Source organism: Callorhinus ursinus, unplaced genomic scaffold (genome assembly GCF_003265705.2).
Source record: "Callorhinus ursinus isolate GAN/ISIS: 27379988/994484 unplaced genomic scaffold, GSC_fseal_2.0 scaffold1, whole genome shotgun sequence".
NCBI lineage: Eukaryota > Metazoa > Chordata > Mammalia > Carnivora > Otariidae > Callorhinus > Callorhinus ursinus.
Window position 1 is genome coordinate 97,663,286 of NW_027397063.1, and position 15,831 is coordinate 97,679,116.

At 40.2% G+C, this 15,831-nt stretch overlaps 1 long non-coding RNA gene across 1 annotated transcript; it reads right to left on the minus strand.

Annotated features, from left to right (window-relative positions):
• Nucleotides 1-2,241: 2,241 nt before the first annotated feature.
• Nucleotides 2,242-9,029, minus strand: LOC141370441 (uncharacterized). The gene is made up of 4 exons (XR_012374470.1): nucleotides 8,899-9,029; nucleotides 5,991-6,238; nucleotides 4,974-5,069; nucleotides 2,242-2,347 (listed from the first exon to the last, which is right to left on the minus strand). It is a non-coding gene; the product is annotated as an uncharacterized lncRNA (long non-coding RNA).
• Between the last annotated feature and the right edge of the window lie 6,802 nt (nucleotides 9,030-15,831).

Consider the following 15,831-nt stretch of genomic DNA (forward strand, 5'->3'; position numbering starts at 1 on the left):
TCCATATGCAAAGACTTGGATACATATGCACACCAACAGCCCGTACGCATGCAAAACTTGCAGATGGGCAAAGGAAAATGAAGCCAGGGGTTTGGCACTAAAACAAATTATTAACCCAGGGAATTCTTAAAAGCCACATAGGGGCCTATGGAAAAACAGCCTCTCTTAGAACTGATAATTGGAACTTAATTTTAGATTTGAAAAACTGTAGCGTAATAAAAGTGTAAGAACAGCTTTTAGAACTTCAATTTTTTTGTTTTTTGTTTTTGTTTTGTTTTGTTTGGCATTGTTCCCTTGGAAAACAAACATCTGCAATGTTGCAGAATTTCAACCAGCTGCGCCATCACCAGATTTGATCTTTTTCTCCACGGCTCCCTACCACATACGAACGACGTCATTCTGAGCAGATATGGTGCAAGGGAATGAAAGAAGAATGGACTCCCTTAAATTAACTAAAGCTGCATGATTCTTTTTAGGAAGGGAAGGTGGGTAGAATTTGGGGGTAAGTACTGTGCAATAAATTATAATGCATAATAATTTATAAATTATAATGCATGTGCAAATATTTAATATGCCCACGATATTCATAAATACAGACTAGATCTTGCAACAGGTTAAGATCATTTGTTTCAGATAAGTTTATAGATTTAAAACAGTTAAGATTTTCAGACCATATTTAGGTCTAAGGGTTCCAGAATTAGAGTCAGCATTTCTTTTTTTATCTTCCCTTTTTTTATTGAGATATAATTAATATATAATATCATGTGAATTTCAGCTGTACAACATAATGATTTGACAAATGTATACTTGCAAGATGATCACCACGGTAAGTTAACATCCATCAACTCACATAGTTATAATAAGAACTTTTAAGATCTCCTCTCTCAGCAACTTTCAAATATACAACACAGTATTGTTAACTATTAGAGTCAGCATTTCTAAATGAAGATATATGCAATTTATTCTATTCTCCCCAAAGAATTCACTTGGAATCAACTCAGCAGACCTACTTATTTGTGAGGTGCTGGACTGCGATAAGGAGAATCCACCTCCTCCACAACATGTCAGCTTGTCCCCTCAAGTCATCTATGAATAGTCATAACTCAAGCGGTCCTTATACAGAATATTGAGAGCCTTCCACATACCCATGCATTTTTCTGTTTCTATGGCAATGATCAATAGTCTTCCTTGGAAAAACTGAGGCGTCAGATGGCAGAGAGGGCGTAGAGGGTGCAGGGGCCAGATGACGCTGCTAGAGGCATGAATGAGGGGGTCAGAGAAAGGAGGTAGCAAGTCAAATTCGACAGTGAATGAGGACAGATGGGGGTAGCGGGAGGGATCGTTAAGTTAGACCAGTGTTTCTCAATCCTGCTTGCACAATGGAATCACCTGGCGAGCTCTAAAAACATTCTGACACCTGGGCCCCACCCCTGCCACTTCTGACTTGTTACGAGGTGCAGCCTGGGCACCGTAAAGTTTTTACAGCTCCCCAGGTGATTCTAATGAATTGCCAGTACTGAGAACAATTGGGATAGAGAAATAATGTCTTTTAAAGATGGCAGCAAGTTAAACACCTATACATGCTGAAGAATGGCTCCATAGAAGAGAAGCCACTGACGCCACATAAGGAGGCAGAGATGATGATAATTGACGTCCTGGGAGGGAGGTGAGGATGGAGTCAGCAAGGTGGAAGATGAGCTTAGAAATAAGAAGTACTTCTTTCATTATGGCAGGAGAAAGGGAGAAGCAGAGGGTTGTGGGTGGAGTCAGGGTTGAGGTTCTGCTGGCAGGATGGCAAGGGGGCAGGCTTCTCATAAGCCTGTGTTCTCTGTGAATCAGACGAAAGAGTGGGGGTGGTGAGCTTGGCATTTGGAGGAGAATGGAACGGACTCGGCAATGCTGGGTGCCTAGTTTATTGGAGGAGCTGAACTTACAGTGTCAGCGATATGTCAGGCTGATGGTTCTTAGGAGAACATTAAGAAACGTGGGGCGCCTGGGTGGCTCAGTTATTAAGCGTCTGCCTTCGGCTCGGGTCATGATCCCAGGGTCCTGGGATCGAGCCCCACATCGGGCTCTCTGCTTAGCAGGAAGCCTGCTTCTCCCTCTCCCACTCCCCCTGCTTGTGTTCCCTCTCTCGCTGTGTCTCTCTCTGTCAAATAAATGAATACAATCTTTAAAAAAAAAAAAAAGAACATTAAGAAACATGAAGAGAGTACTTGCCTCAGCATGAGGTTTACATTCTTCATACCATGTTGTTAAAAGGATTCAAAGTTGAGCAGCTCTGGGAAGCACTGGGTGGGGGGCATAGTTGCAAATCAACCAATGAAATCCCTTGTAAAGACATCCTCTAAATCCAAAACAAATCAAACAAAAACTTCCATTGCTATAAAAACAAATCAAACAAAAACTTCCATTGCTATAAAAACATTAACACTAAAGAGACTATTAAATGCATTCTACATATTTTATACATAAATTCTCTATACTTTTATCACTGTTTACTTCCTAAAAATGTTGCAGGATCGCCCTCCCCGTATTTGCAGTGAGATCTTTACAGATGTGTTCCACAGCCTGAGATTCTCCCCATTTCCCACAGTCGTCTAGTCCCACACTCACTGCCTTTCTGGTTTTATAATCGACTGACTCTGTATTTGTGAAGGCGCAATCTGAACATTCTGGGAAGTTGTGAGAAAAAGTTGCAAGGAACGGAGGGATTTCCCAGGAAGTGGGAATGTTAGTGCTAAAACCTGCGTTCCCAGGCAATCGGGAAGGGCTGGTCACTCTGCTGCTCTCTCCCTCACAACAATCCCTGACCCCTTTATTGGTGACAAGTGCTTGCTCTCACATGGCCTGAGAGACTAGCAGAGTGCCAGGCTCAAGGTGGGAAGCCAATATGGTGGAAGGAGACACCAGGACTCATTTGATGACCACAGATTCTTCTGTTAGCTTCCTTCTGCTCCATCTGGCTTCTTACTACGGTGGAGTAGAGCACCCTCAAAGGGTTAACTCCTAAGACTCCTGTCCCTTTTTTCTTTGATACCATTGTTCTTTTGATATATATGTTCTTGACTTCTTTTTTTTTGTCTTGGGGCTAGTGGCCTGAGAAGACTTCCTCCCTTCCCAAACCATATTTTTCTCCTTTCATCTTCAGATAAGATAAACTAAATTAAATACATAACCTTAAATTATCAGGCCAAAGCACTTTTTTGATTAAAGAATTTTAAACAGGACCGCCTGGGTGGCTCAGCCTGTTAAGTGTCTACATTTGGCTCAGGGCATGATCCCAGGATCCTGAGATCGAGTCCCACATCGGGTTCCTTGCTCAGTGGGGAGCCTGCTTCTCCCTCTTCCTGCCATCGCCCCTGCTTGTGCTCTCTCTCTCTCTCTCCCTTTCTGACAAATAAATAAAATCTAAAAAAAAAAAAAAAGAATTTTAAACATCTCAATACAAAAAGGGTGCTTTGCTCTTTAGAAATGGAGACCATCACCTGACCTCTTCTGCCCTTTGACAATAGAAGCCAGGTTTTATCAGGAAGAAACTCTCCTCTTTCTTCTTTATTCTACATTGTACTTTGCTTAGAAGCAATTTTAAAATGATCTTCAGATGAAAAGTCACATTCTTAAGGGAGAACAGAAAACACTTTGTACAACAGGCTGAAGAAATGCGTTTTTCTTTGTAGTAAACCATCCATGTTTGTTGATTTGATGAATAAATGAAGACAAAGGAGACTTTTTAATGATTGAAAGGTTTATCTTTGCAACCCCATTATTTTTTCTACCTTCACTGAAATTTGGCAAGTATGTATATTTTATCACTAGGTGTAAAGCTCTGATCAAGACTATGGAGTGTACCAGGACAAGTAAAGCAAGGCCTTGGCCATAATAATCAGCTATACTCAATTAGGAGAATGTGGTAAGGTGACGAAAGAAAATTACAGAGCAGAGAGAAGATCACAACTTACTCCAGAATACCTTTTCCACAACAACGTGGCGAGTCAATCCAATTATAAAATAGAGAGGTATTAAACATTTGTGTGAAGGCTCAGAGAGGGAAAAAAAAAATGGAGTGAATAAATTCTGCAGATCTTGTAGATTCTCCTGTAGGATCTACAAATTCCTTCCTCTGGAAAATATGGTGACTCATATTTTGGTTGCTTTTGAAAGTTTTTCCTAGGTTTCATGTGGCCCATCCTCTGCGCAGAGTCACATGCAAAAGAAACATGAGTCTGTCTCGGGAAGCCTTGAAGATTCATGCATATCTCTGATGCTGGTGTTTTTAGAGCCAGACCAAATACATGGCACCTTACAGAAAGCATCCCTGAATCCTCCTTGGCCATAGTTCTTTTTTTCTAGAGCTCTGTATTCATGACAGCCCCTAAAAATCTCTGCTACTCACTCTGCTCCGCAGTGGTCCCTCTCCAATGCCTCCTTCCCCGTCTTGCTCTTTCCCAGCTGTACAAACCTGTCAGGACTCCTGCTCCTAATTGCGAGGTCTGCCAGGTTGCTCTATGATGCTGGAGAACTCCATTTATTCTCATTTCTGTAGAGTCCTCTGGGAAGTGTTGTTCACTCTCTCTGACTGATATGGGGAAAAAGACTACGGAACATTTCTGGCCAACAAAATTCTCTACTTTGTTCTACTTGCATTCCTTGGTAGCGAAAATTCTCTCCGGGACAGTTTAGGCAGCTGGGGGCAGATGGGGCTCAAGCCAGAGTGGAAGTGAAATGGAGGTAAGGGGTGAAGGGAGGTTTGTTTTCCCATCAGTCCATCCACTAGTGACAGCTGTGTAAGTCAAAATGTGAACCCCCACATCATCTATGTTAAGATTTGATCTTGCTGACTGGCTACCTAAACAAATCTTGTCTTTGCCCCATGAGGCCAGTGTTACTCATATTCAAATTAGTTCTTGGCTTCCCACCATCCCCATTCTGATGGTGTTGGGCCTTACAGAATGTTGTCATCTCCCCCTCACCTTAAACCTTGATATAGTTGACCCTGGGGCAGTTTGTGTGACTGTACTCATAAGCGTGTGCACATGCTTTGGCCCAGTATCTCCACTTCCAGGACTCTGCCAGAAGAAATAATCAGAGATGCAGATGATTATTTATACCTAATATAGATTTACTTATAATAGTGAAAAAATAGGTACAACCTAAATGCCTACAAATCAAGAAATGGGTAAAATTTTTTGATAAGTTATGTGATGAAATATGTCTCTATCAGGATGTTAATACCGAAGGATATTTAACAACATAAATTGTTTCTAATTTAGCTTTAACTAAAAATCATGAATGAGGGGCTCCTGGGTGGCTCAGTCGGTCAAGTGTCGCCTTCGGCTCAGGTCATGATCCCAGGACCTAGATCGAGCCCGGCATCAGGTTCCCTGCTCAGCGGGAGGTCTGCTTCTCCCTCTCCCACTTCCCCTGCTTGTGTTCCCTCTCTCGCTGTGTCTCTCTCTGTCAAATAAATAAATAAAAATCTTTAAAAAAAAATCATGAATGAAAATTCTACTTGAAATACGATATCAGTTTTGTATGTGCATATATATGTATATATGTGCATGTGTGTTTCTATACAACACACAAATACAACCACCACACACACAATTTGGTTGTCTCTGGGTAGTAGAAATACAGGTATTTATTTATTTATCTTTCTGCATTTTTTTCATGAACGTATATTTATTTTACATCATAAGGGAATAAATACTATTGTAAAATAAATGAAAAACTAAAGTGGTTCTTAGCATAGCAACTGATGAAAAAGGAAGCTGGAAGAATGTAAATGGTTAACAATATGGGAATGGTTAAATAAATGAAGGTATATTCATAGGTCTGGCCCCAGGCTCCACTGATGGCCACACCTCCATCCAGCTCCTGGCTCCTGAATATGTAGGAATGTACCTCAGGCCCCAAAGCACTCCCAGACTGCTCCTCTCTGCCCTCTCCTGATCCGGCTGCCTGTGATGATGTGACCATTGACCTCTTACCTGCTTGGACGTGACTGCTGGCATTTCTTCTTTGTTTGGAGAACCCTACTTCTCCTGCCCTGCATTTCAGCGGAACCGGCCCTCCCGCACTCCATCAGGTGTGGTCCTCAGATACCAACTTTGCCAATCAGTGACTCTATCCCCCGGGGCCGCGGCGGCTGGTTCAGCGGAGACAACCAGAATCCCTGCTGATCATGTTCTTCAGAAGCCACCAGGAAAACTGCTATCTCCTCCTTTGGGATCAAGATCTGTAAAGATAAGCCAGAGAGTCTTATGACCAGCTTTCTTTCAAGAAAATCCCCAGATTGTCACTATTGGAAAGAATGATACCAACACATGAATAGAGAGGAGAGATAACTAATAAATTAAGTCCTAAGTACATTGTTTGAGCCTCTGGATGCAGCAGTGACGGAAATTGTTTTTGTTTTTCTCAGCTAATAAATTTCTCCCTTTCCTCCCTCCCTTCCTACTTCCCTGCTTATCTCTCTTTAAAAACAAATTTTTTTTTCTGTTGTTCATTTTTTTTTTCTTGAACTTGTTTGAGAAAGGGCTCTGTCACTTGTGACTGAAGAGTTCTGACTCAGTTACCCTACCTTGGATTTGACGACTGGCTTTTGGAAGCAACCACTTGCCTTTTGGATGCCAAGCAAGTTGGGACTCTTTCTAGAGAAACTCTTAGATGGCCTGGCTTTACATAGAACTTTCCTCTCTATTTCTGGATATTTTCTGTCCTTAGTGGCTGGAAATTTCTTTCCTCCCTACCAGTAAGAGAGTGAGATCAGATATATATCATTTAATATTTTAAAAGCACTAAAAATTGTTTTGAAAGCATTGTTAATGGCATGGAAAGATTCTTGTAATATATGACTTCAATTATTTCAAGTATGTAATAGCTAGTCACAGAAAAATACTGGAAGGAAATGTATCAAAATATTAACTCAGTGATTATATCGGAGCAGTAAGATTATAGGTGATTTATACATTATATTTTCTAATTTTATAAATGGATATGCAATTTATTTTGAGATTAGAAAATAACAGGAGTGATTAAAATAAATACATAAATTATAATATATTCATCCAAAGGACTATTTTGTAGTCATTAGAAAGAATATTTTGAAAACATTTCAGTGACATTGAAAAATGCTCATAATAGAACAGTTAGAAAGGTGGACAAAACTGTATATAGCCCTGATCTCAACAATTTTAATTATAGTAAATTAAATTATTTTGATTATAATTAATTATTAATCATTAATTTAATTATATTAAATTTTATATTATAATTATATTAAAAGATTTTATGAATTCTAAAAATTTTTTTTACATTTTAAAAGATTTTTATTTTCAAATAATCTCGACAACTAATGTGGCGCTCAGATTTACAACCCTGAGTTCAAGAGTCGAATGATCAGACTGATCCAGTCAGGTGCCCTTCAACTATTTCAATTCTAGATGTGTAAATAGATGCATAGGAAATGACTGAAGAAATCGCTTCAACATATTAATAGTTGTTATCTCTGAGTTTTGAAATCATGGTTTTTGGTTTCTTCTCTGACTTTTAGAATCAGAATTCTTTTATAATTATACTAAAATAGGGATGCCTGGCTGGCTCAGTCAGGAGAGCATGCAGCTCTTGATATTCAGGGTCATGAGTGCAAGCCCCATGTTGGGTGTAGAGATTACTAAAAAAAAAAAAAAAAATTAAAAATAAAAACTTTAAAAAATTCCAATAAAACAGTAGAAGTTTACTCTGGTGGAGAAGAGGTTTGAGAAGTCACCTAACTCTTCCTCACTCCTGCCCCTTTGATATTGGAAGCTCTAGACCTTTCCTCCTTTTCCCAGATCAAGAGCTGAAGTCCCCCGTCTTTGCTGAAGGAAGTAGTGAATGGGAGTCAATTTCTTTTCTGGGCAGAAACTGAGGCCCTGTAAACTTCACGGAGATGATTCTGTCTACATACAGCCAAGTTTCCCCTGCTTTATCTCCCAATTTAGCTATAAAACAAACACACACACACACACACACACACACACACACACACACACGTTTATTTACCAGCAATTAAAGCAGAATTTCTCAGAAAGGAAGGAGCTAAATCTGGGCATGTAGCAAAAGAAAAAATAATATTTACATAACGTATCTCAAATGCAAACCACGTTTTACATTGTGCTAAGTACTTTTTGTACATTTTCTCATTTAATCTTTTCAAAATCCCTGTGGAAAAAAAAATACCATCACTTCCCCCTGATTAATAGATCAACCAAACAGAATCTTAGAGAACTTTGAAATAACTTTACCAGTTCACACAGTCAAGAAGTGGTAGAAGTAGAATTTGAAGCAAGGCAATCGTCCTCTAGGGCCTATGCTGTTAACCAATATATATATGGCAAATTGTGGTAATATACACCATGATTTTTGTATTAACTCTAATGCTTGCTTAGTTGAGAATTGGTGAAGCCCTTGCAAAGGGTGGTTAGGGAGAAGTTTCCGTTCTTTTTCTGTGTTCATTATTAGCTGATTCTGTACCATTTCTCGATGTTCATCTGTGGAAGATTCATAGCTGATATACAGCAGAATGAAGATTCCTTTGGATCCAGGATTTTAAAAATAATTATAGGAAAAACTCAACTCATCTGTAATTGATTAGCACTGAGACTTTAAATACAGTGTTAAGCAGTTATGTGTGTAGTTTTAGATATTTCTGCTCCTCCCAGCTACTGTATAGATTTGTGTAGGCAAAGAAGACAAGAAAGAATATTCTTTACTGTGCTCTCTGTAGAGCTCTAGACACATTTTCTAGTCTCCCCTCACTTTGTTCTGTGTTGCTGGGATATGGAGCAGTTTAAGGATCACCTCAAGTTTTTTGTTTGTTTTTGGTTGGGGAGCAACATTTAATTTAAGACTTACCTGAATAAGTGATCTCCCTTTTGCCAAAATTGTTGCTAGTGTGGTGCTATATTTGAGGGCTCTGATTGGCATTACCATGGTTCTACCTTTGACTTTTTCATATCCATATAAGTGGGAAACCTCTTCCAAGAAGCAGGAAGAAGCAGTGGAGTCAGTGCAGAGCCAAAGAAGCAGCTGTCAGAGAAGTTGGGGAAACAGGGGTCGGGGGAGAAGCAGGGACTCCTCCAGTTGCCTGGAGACTAGAGAAGGGGAATGTTCTAGAGGTTCTAGATGTATCCAATGGTGCTAAATGTTGAAGGCAGGTTAGTTGGTTAAAAACTAAGGAGGGGAGCCTGGGTGGCTCAGTCGCTAAGCATCCAACTCTTGGTTTCAGCTCAGGTCGTGATTTCAGGGTGGTGAGATCGAGCCCCGAGTTGGGCACCATGCTGGGTGTGGAGCCAGCTTAAGATTCTCGCTCTTCCTCTCCCTCTGCCCCTCCCCCTGCTCACATGCATGTTCTCTCATTCTCTCAAATAAATAAAATCTAAAAAACAAACAAAACAACAACAACAACAACTTAAGGAGGGGTGCCTAGATGGCTCAGTAGGTTAAGCGTCTGCCTTCAGCTCAGGTCATGATCCCAGGGTCCTGGGATCGAGCCCCACATCGGGCTCCTTGCTCAGTGGGGAGTCTGCTTCTCCCTCTCTCTCTGCTCCTCCCCCCAGTCATGTGCTCGCTCTCTCTCTCTCTCTCTCTCCCTCTCTCTCAAATAAATAAAATCTTAAAAAAAAAACACAACTAAGGAAAGAATGTTGGCTTGGGCAATAGAGTAGGCCGTTTCTGGAGAAAATTCAGAAGAGATGTGGAAGTAGAATTCAGGCTGCAATGTGGCTAGGAATGAGTGGGAAGTAAGGACCTGAATGACTCCAAGCAGACTTCTTCTTTGGCAGTGAAGGGCAGGTGGGAAGTTTAAGAATGTAATGGAGTTGAGGCAAAGTGTGCATGCACATGTGTGTGCAGGAAAGGAGACAGTTGGGCAGGTTTATAAGTTGAGCAGGAAGCAACACAACGAGAGAAGAGAGGAGGGAAGAATAACTATCCTTATTGAGAGCTGGCTCTGTTCCAGGCACAGTGCTAGGTGATGGGACCTATGAATGTGCCTTCATATTATTTGTTTCATTTAATACACACAGCAACATTGGGAGGAAAGTGAGTTTCAGAGAAAGTGAGTAATTTGCCCAAGATCACACAGCTATTATTTTGGCAGATGAAACAGACAGATCTTTCTGACTCAAAAGACACATAAGTTCTATTCATGAAAGAGGGAAAAGAGGAAAGGATATTTAGTGCAGAGAGGTCATAGAAGAGGTAGCTGGAGTTGGAATAAAAAACATGGGTTAGTAAGACAGAGGGTTACATTTACCCCAGAGGCAAAGGAAGATGGAATCACAAAATACTGTAAAAGGAATGAGAACTTAATTTCATTTTATTTCCTGGGTAAAAATAGCTTAGGTAGCTGGCATATGTATTCAGCTAGGTTCCTAGGACATCATTGATGATTCCCTTAAGCTTATAGTGACAGAGGCATATCTCCTTTTTCATGCCCTTATTGTGTCTGGTTTTGGTCATCCCACAAATGATCTCAAATAGTATCCTGTGCCCTTGCATGACTGAATACTCCTATAGCTCTTTCTTTACCTGGAATTCCCTTCTTTATCTATTTATGAGTATGGAAATGGACACTACTACTTAATTGGCAAACCATATGAAATAAATACTGAGATTGAATGAATTCCAGTCGAGGATTTGGTCTTTCAATTTTTATCTACTAGATTGTTGTTAGATTACATTGGCTGGGGCCTGTGAAATACAAGAATTTTTAAATAAAGACTCCTAAAAGATGAGCAACAAATTACAGCTGAGCTTTTATTTCATCTAAACCATTCTAGTTGAAATTCGTGACCTACTTTATCTCATGTTCTGTTGTCATAGTGCTTAGGTTAAATGTGTAACTAAAGAAAATTGATTTCCAGTGCAAATCTTAATTTTTATTGTGCCCTGCAGTGCTGTATGGATGATGTATGTATGAGAAGTCTCACATTTAGAAGATTCCAGGGGGAGTTTTGAGAGTCAAAGTATTATGGCCTCTATCTGTGGATATTAAGATAATATATTTTCTGTAGATGTGTATCATTTAAAAAAAATAAGTGACTCTATGAATATCCTTAGGCACAAAAGAAACAGGATTTTCTGCTTCAGAAGCAGTCTCCAATTTACATGGGTCAATCAGTATTTGCTAAAAAGGAAAACAGTATTTGTCTTGGAAATTATAAACCTCAAGCTCAAAGACAAATGAGACAAAAACATTTTCCCTCAAATGTTTTAATGCCTCGTTTGATTTAAAAATCTATTCTACAGTAAAGTGAGCATTTAGAGTTCTCAGGACCTTATCTTTGTTGAAAAAAATAATAATAACCCAGCTGGCAAACGTCTGTCAATGGCAGGGTATGTATTTGGTGGGTGGGAGAAGAGGCCTGGCCAAGCCTATGGGGCCAACATTCCCTAGCACTCTCTGTAAATTGGCACATTTCTTTCTGAATGGTGAGGCTTTTTTCATTACACCTGTGATACCAGAATTTCCTAAGTGTTGAGAGCAATAAAAGTGTCTTTTGTTATGTTAATGACTTTTGGAAAGCTGCTAGGTAAACCAAGAATGGGGGCTGCTTGCCAGGGGAACCAATCATGATTAGAGGGTTAGACCTTTTAGTCCCACCCCCGTGACCTCCGAGAGGGGAGAGGGGCTGGAAGTTGAATCAATCACCAGTGGCCAATGATTTAATCAATCAAGCTTCTGTAATGGAGCCTGCATAAAAATCCAAAAGGAGGGGGTTTGAAAAGCTTCCAAGTTGGTGAACCGGAACACTTCCGTGTGCCAGCCCCAAAGTCCATGGGGACTGAAGCTCCTGTGTTCAGGATCTTGCCCTAGGTATCTCTTCATCGCTTTCCTTTGTATCCTTTACTATCCTTTGTAATAAACCCGTAATCTAGTGAGTATACTGGTTTCCTGAGTTCTGTGAGCTGCTCTGGCAAATTAATCAAACCTGAGGAGGGAGTCAGGAAAGCCTCCAATTTATAGCTGGTTTGGCATCTGAAGTGGGAGCAGTCTCGTGGGGCTGAGCCCTTAACCTGGGGGATCTGACACACTAGCTCCAGGTAGGTAGTGTCAGAACTGAGTTCAGGTTGTGGAACACCTTGGGCAGGGTCGGAGGAAAACTGAGTTAATTGCTTGGTGGTGTGGAAAAACACACACTGCAACACCTTGAACATTTTTTCCTATATTGAATACATTCAAGTCTCCATAAATCTGGGAATTTATGGGGCAGATTAAACCCCATATTGTGTTTGGCTTACATAATTCACTTATTGCAGTTCTAAAAGGAAAAGCAAAACTATTTCCTTCTACTCTCAACACTTCCGACACCAACGTGTGGGTTTTCCACCCTAAGCTATTCTCTAATTTTCAGTGGACACCAACGGGGTGTCCCAGAGTTTCACTCAATGCTTAGACCTCACAGGTTCAGGGTTCAGTCCCACAAGACTAAAGCCCACATCAGATGCTAATCTCTAATCCCAAATTGTCATCGGTGCTTCTGACGAACTGGCTAAAATCGAGGTTTTCCACAACCCCCTCCTCTGGTTTGATAATTTGTGGGAACAGCTCCCAGAATCAGGAAAGTGCTTTACTTAAGACTAGCCACTGGTGATTCAGTCTCCAGCCCCTCTCTACTCTCTTCTCCCCAGAGGTGGTGGTGGAGTGGGGTTGAAGTTCCAACCCTCTCTAATCCTGAGGTTGGTTCCTAGTGGAACAAGCCCCCCATCCTCCAAGAGCCAGATCATTAACATAAACTCAGGTGTGCTTGACAGGGGCTTATAAAAAAAAAAAAAGATTCTCCTCTCATTCCTATCACTCAGGCAATTCCAAGGATTTTAGGAGTTCTGTGTCAGGAAGCTGGGCAGAGACCGAGTATGTATTTTTTATTATGTCACAGGTTACTTGTCTGGATCATGTATGCATTTGATTTTGTTCCTTTTGCCTTAAACATTTTGGGGGCAAGAGGTGATAAATTGCTAAGTTATGTTGAACACAATTATTCATCTTTTTCATTTGTATGTAAAATGTTTATATTTATTTCCCTCTATTTCTAACTTGTTTTGTTTTCATTTTTGAAGTGTTTTTGCTTCATTGCAGGTGTTGTTCAGGCTTAGAGGGAAATGAGAAAGCCTTGAGGCCCTTTGAGCATCTAATTTCCCTTTAATTTATGGCTGCTGGTGAGTTATGGTTTATGGTTTCCACCTCTTAGTTGGCTGTTTCTGTGCACCTCCAACAACTGTTTCTTTCTGACATCTTATTTTCACACTCTTTGAGACAGACTCCACTGTGAGAGCCCAGGCTTGCTCACTGAGGTTTGCCTATGGGTTTGGTGCAGGATCCTAGCTGTGCAAGGTTGTGCCCGCCAGAGCTGCAGTGTGGCAACTGGCACACAAGAAACTACCCTCGGCTGTTTGCTCAAAATAGGGCTTCCGGGGCAGGCACTTAGATCTTGAGACTCTGCTGGTACAGAGGGGACCAGAACCCATGTGCAGTTAAGAGCTCACATCCTAGAGTCCGATTGCCTAGGTTCATAACTTGACTCCTCCAATTACTGGTTGTGGGATTGTAGGTGAGCTGCTTTACTAATCTGTGCCTCTGTTTCTTCATCTGAGAAATAGGGATAATAACACATATCTCATAGTGTTGCTGTAAGAATTAAATTAGATGATATATCAAGAGCCTAGCATAGACCTGGATGTATAACAAAGACTCAATAAACTTTGGTTATTATAATCATAATTATGATTGTTATTTGGATATTTCCAAGGCTCTAGCACAGTACCTTTCACATAGTAGCTTCTCAATAAATCTCAGCCGAATGAAGAGATGAACCAATGAATTAATCACATACCAGTGCCTGAAATATGTAGTTTGGCTGAGAAAATCATCTCTCAGATGGGACTTTAAAATATTATACCTAGAAACTAATAGAAGTGTTTAATCTCTTTCAAAAATCATTTCCATAGTGAGATTTGCATTTCAAATGGACTTTGTATAACGAAGAGCTTTTCCTCTCCCCTGCTACCCAAGAGTAGTCCATGATGATTCATTTGTTATTTTTCTTTTCTTTACTTTTTAAAGATTTTATTTATTTGAGAGAGAGAGACCAAGCACAAGCTGGGGGAGGGGCAGAGGGAGAGGGAAGAGCAGACTCCCAGCTGAGCAGGGAGCTCATTGGGGGACTCCATCCCAGGACCCTGGGATCATAACCTGCGCTGAAGGCAGACACTTATCCGGCTAAGCCACCCAGATGCCCTCATCTGTTATTTTTCATAGGGTCCCAGTAAAAAGCTGTGTTTGTCTTTACTGGCTAGGCAATTTGCAGTGTGTGTCACAAGAAAGGTGTATTAATTTTTAACCTGTTGGATTTTCTTCCACAAAGCCATCAGCAGTGGATGAGAGAAATTTGTTATCCTTGTCCCTGCCAGTAATAAATATTATTTCTTTAAATCTCCCCTCCCCCCTTTTTTTCCCCAATCTAGGTATGAAGTGATGGAAATGTTAAGCCTTAAATTCACAGATCAGAATCAAGCTGGGATGGACTCAAGTCCATCTGGTTCCTTCACAGAGTTGAACTATATTGAAATAGCCAAAATATATTGCAGTCTTTGCATAGAATCTATTGCCTACCCTTCCTTCTGTTTTCTCAGCACACCTTTTACCCTGCTTGTCTAATGTTCCGTGGCCACATATGCCACATATAGATGATCCTTAGATTCTGTGATTCTTCAAAAGGAACTAGATTGCATTTGGTATAAGAAAACACTGTTCTAGTATTTCTGGTGTGCTATCTTCATGTCTTCATTGTTACCATCACCAAAAAACCTCTGTTGTTAACATCATTGGTTACATATTTCTTTATCTTACCCTATAAAAAATTAAATTCCTACTATTTTAGATTCTCTTCTGTTTATCTTTAATGTCTTTTTTTTTTTAAGATTTTATTTATTTGACAGAGAGAGACAGACACAGCGAGAGAGGGGACACAAGCAGGGGGAGTGGGAGAGGGAGAAGCAGGCTTCCCGCTGACGAGGGAGCTCCATGCAGGGCTCCATGCAGGGCTCCATCCCAGGACCCTGGGATCATGACCTGAGCCGAAGGCAGACGCTTAACGACTGAACCACCCAAGTGCCCCTACCTTTATTTTTAGTTTTTATTCTTGGTTTGCAAAGCTACCTCCTTTGATCATTTCGATTTTAATGTTTTTATAATCTACACTCAACATTTCAAACTTTTATCTTTGCTATTTTGTTTAAACACTTTTCTCAGGTATAATTCTTTCATCATTGTTCCTTATTTTTAACTATCTCGATTTTTGTCCCTTTTGATCTTACAGTTTTCTGATTTTATCTTTTTATATCCTTGGTTTGTAAAGAGTAAACAAGAAATCTAGGTATAAAGACAGATCCAAAAGGTTTTGCTGATGAATTGGTCACAGATGGAGAGGGAAAGAAAGGCATTAGTGTTGACAACTAGCATTGTGGTCTGAACAAATGGGTAAAAAATGGTGTGATCTACCATAGAAAAAACTGAGAGGGGAGTATGTTGGAAGAGAAAGTAAGAGTTTCTTCTCTCTCACCACCATTGCATAATAAAAGAGCATTGTACCATTTTAAAAGGACGTATTGCAGATATTTTTAAATGAATACTTAAGTTTCTGGAAAAGAATCACTAGTCTATTCTTTCTCATTTTGCTGTTATTGATAAAGACTTCTGGCATTTATATGAAAGACATATTTCAGGAACACTATATAGAGAATAGACTGAAAAGTTGTGGACAGAAAGCTCCATTAGAATGGAAA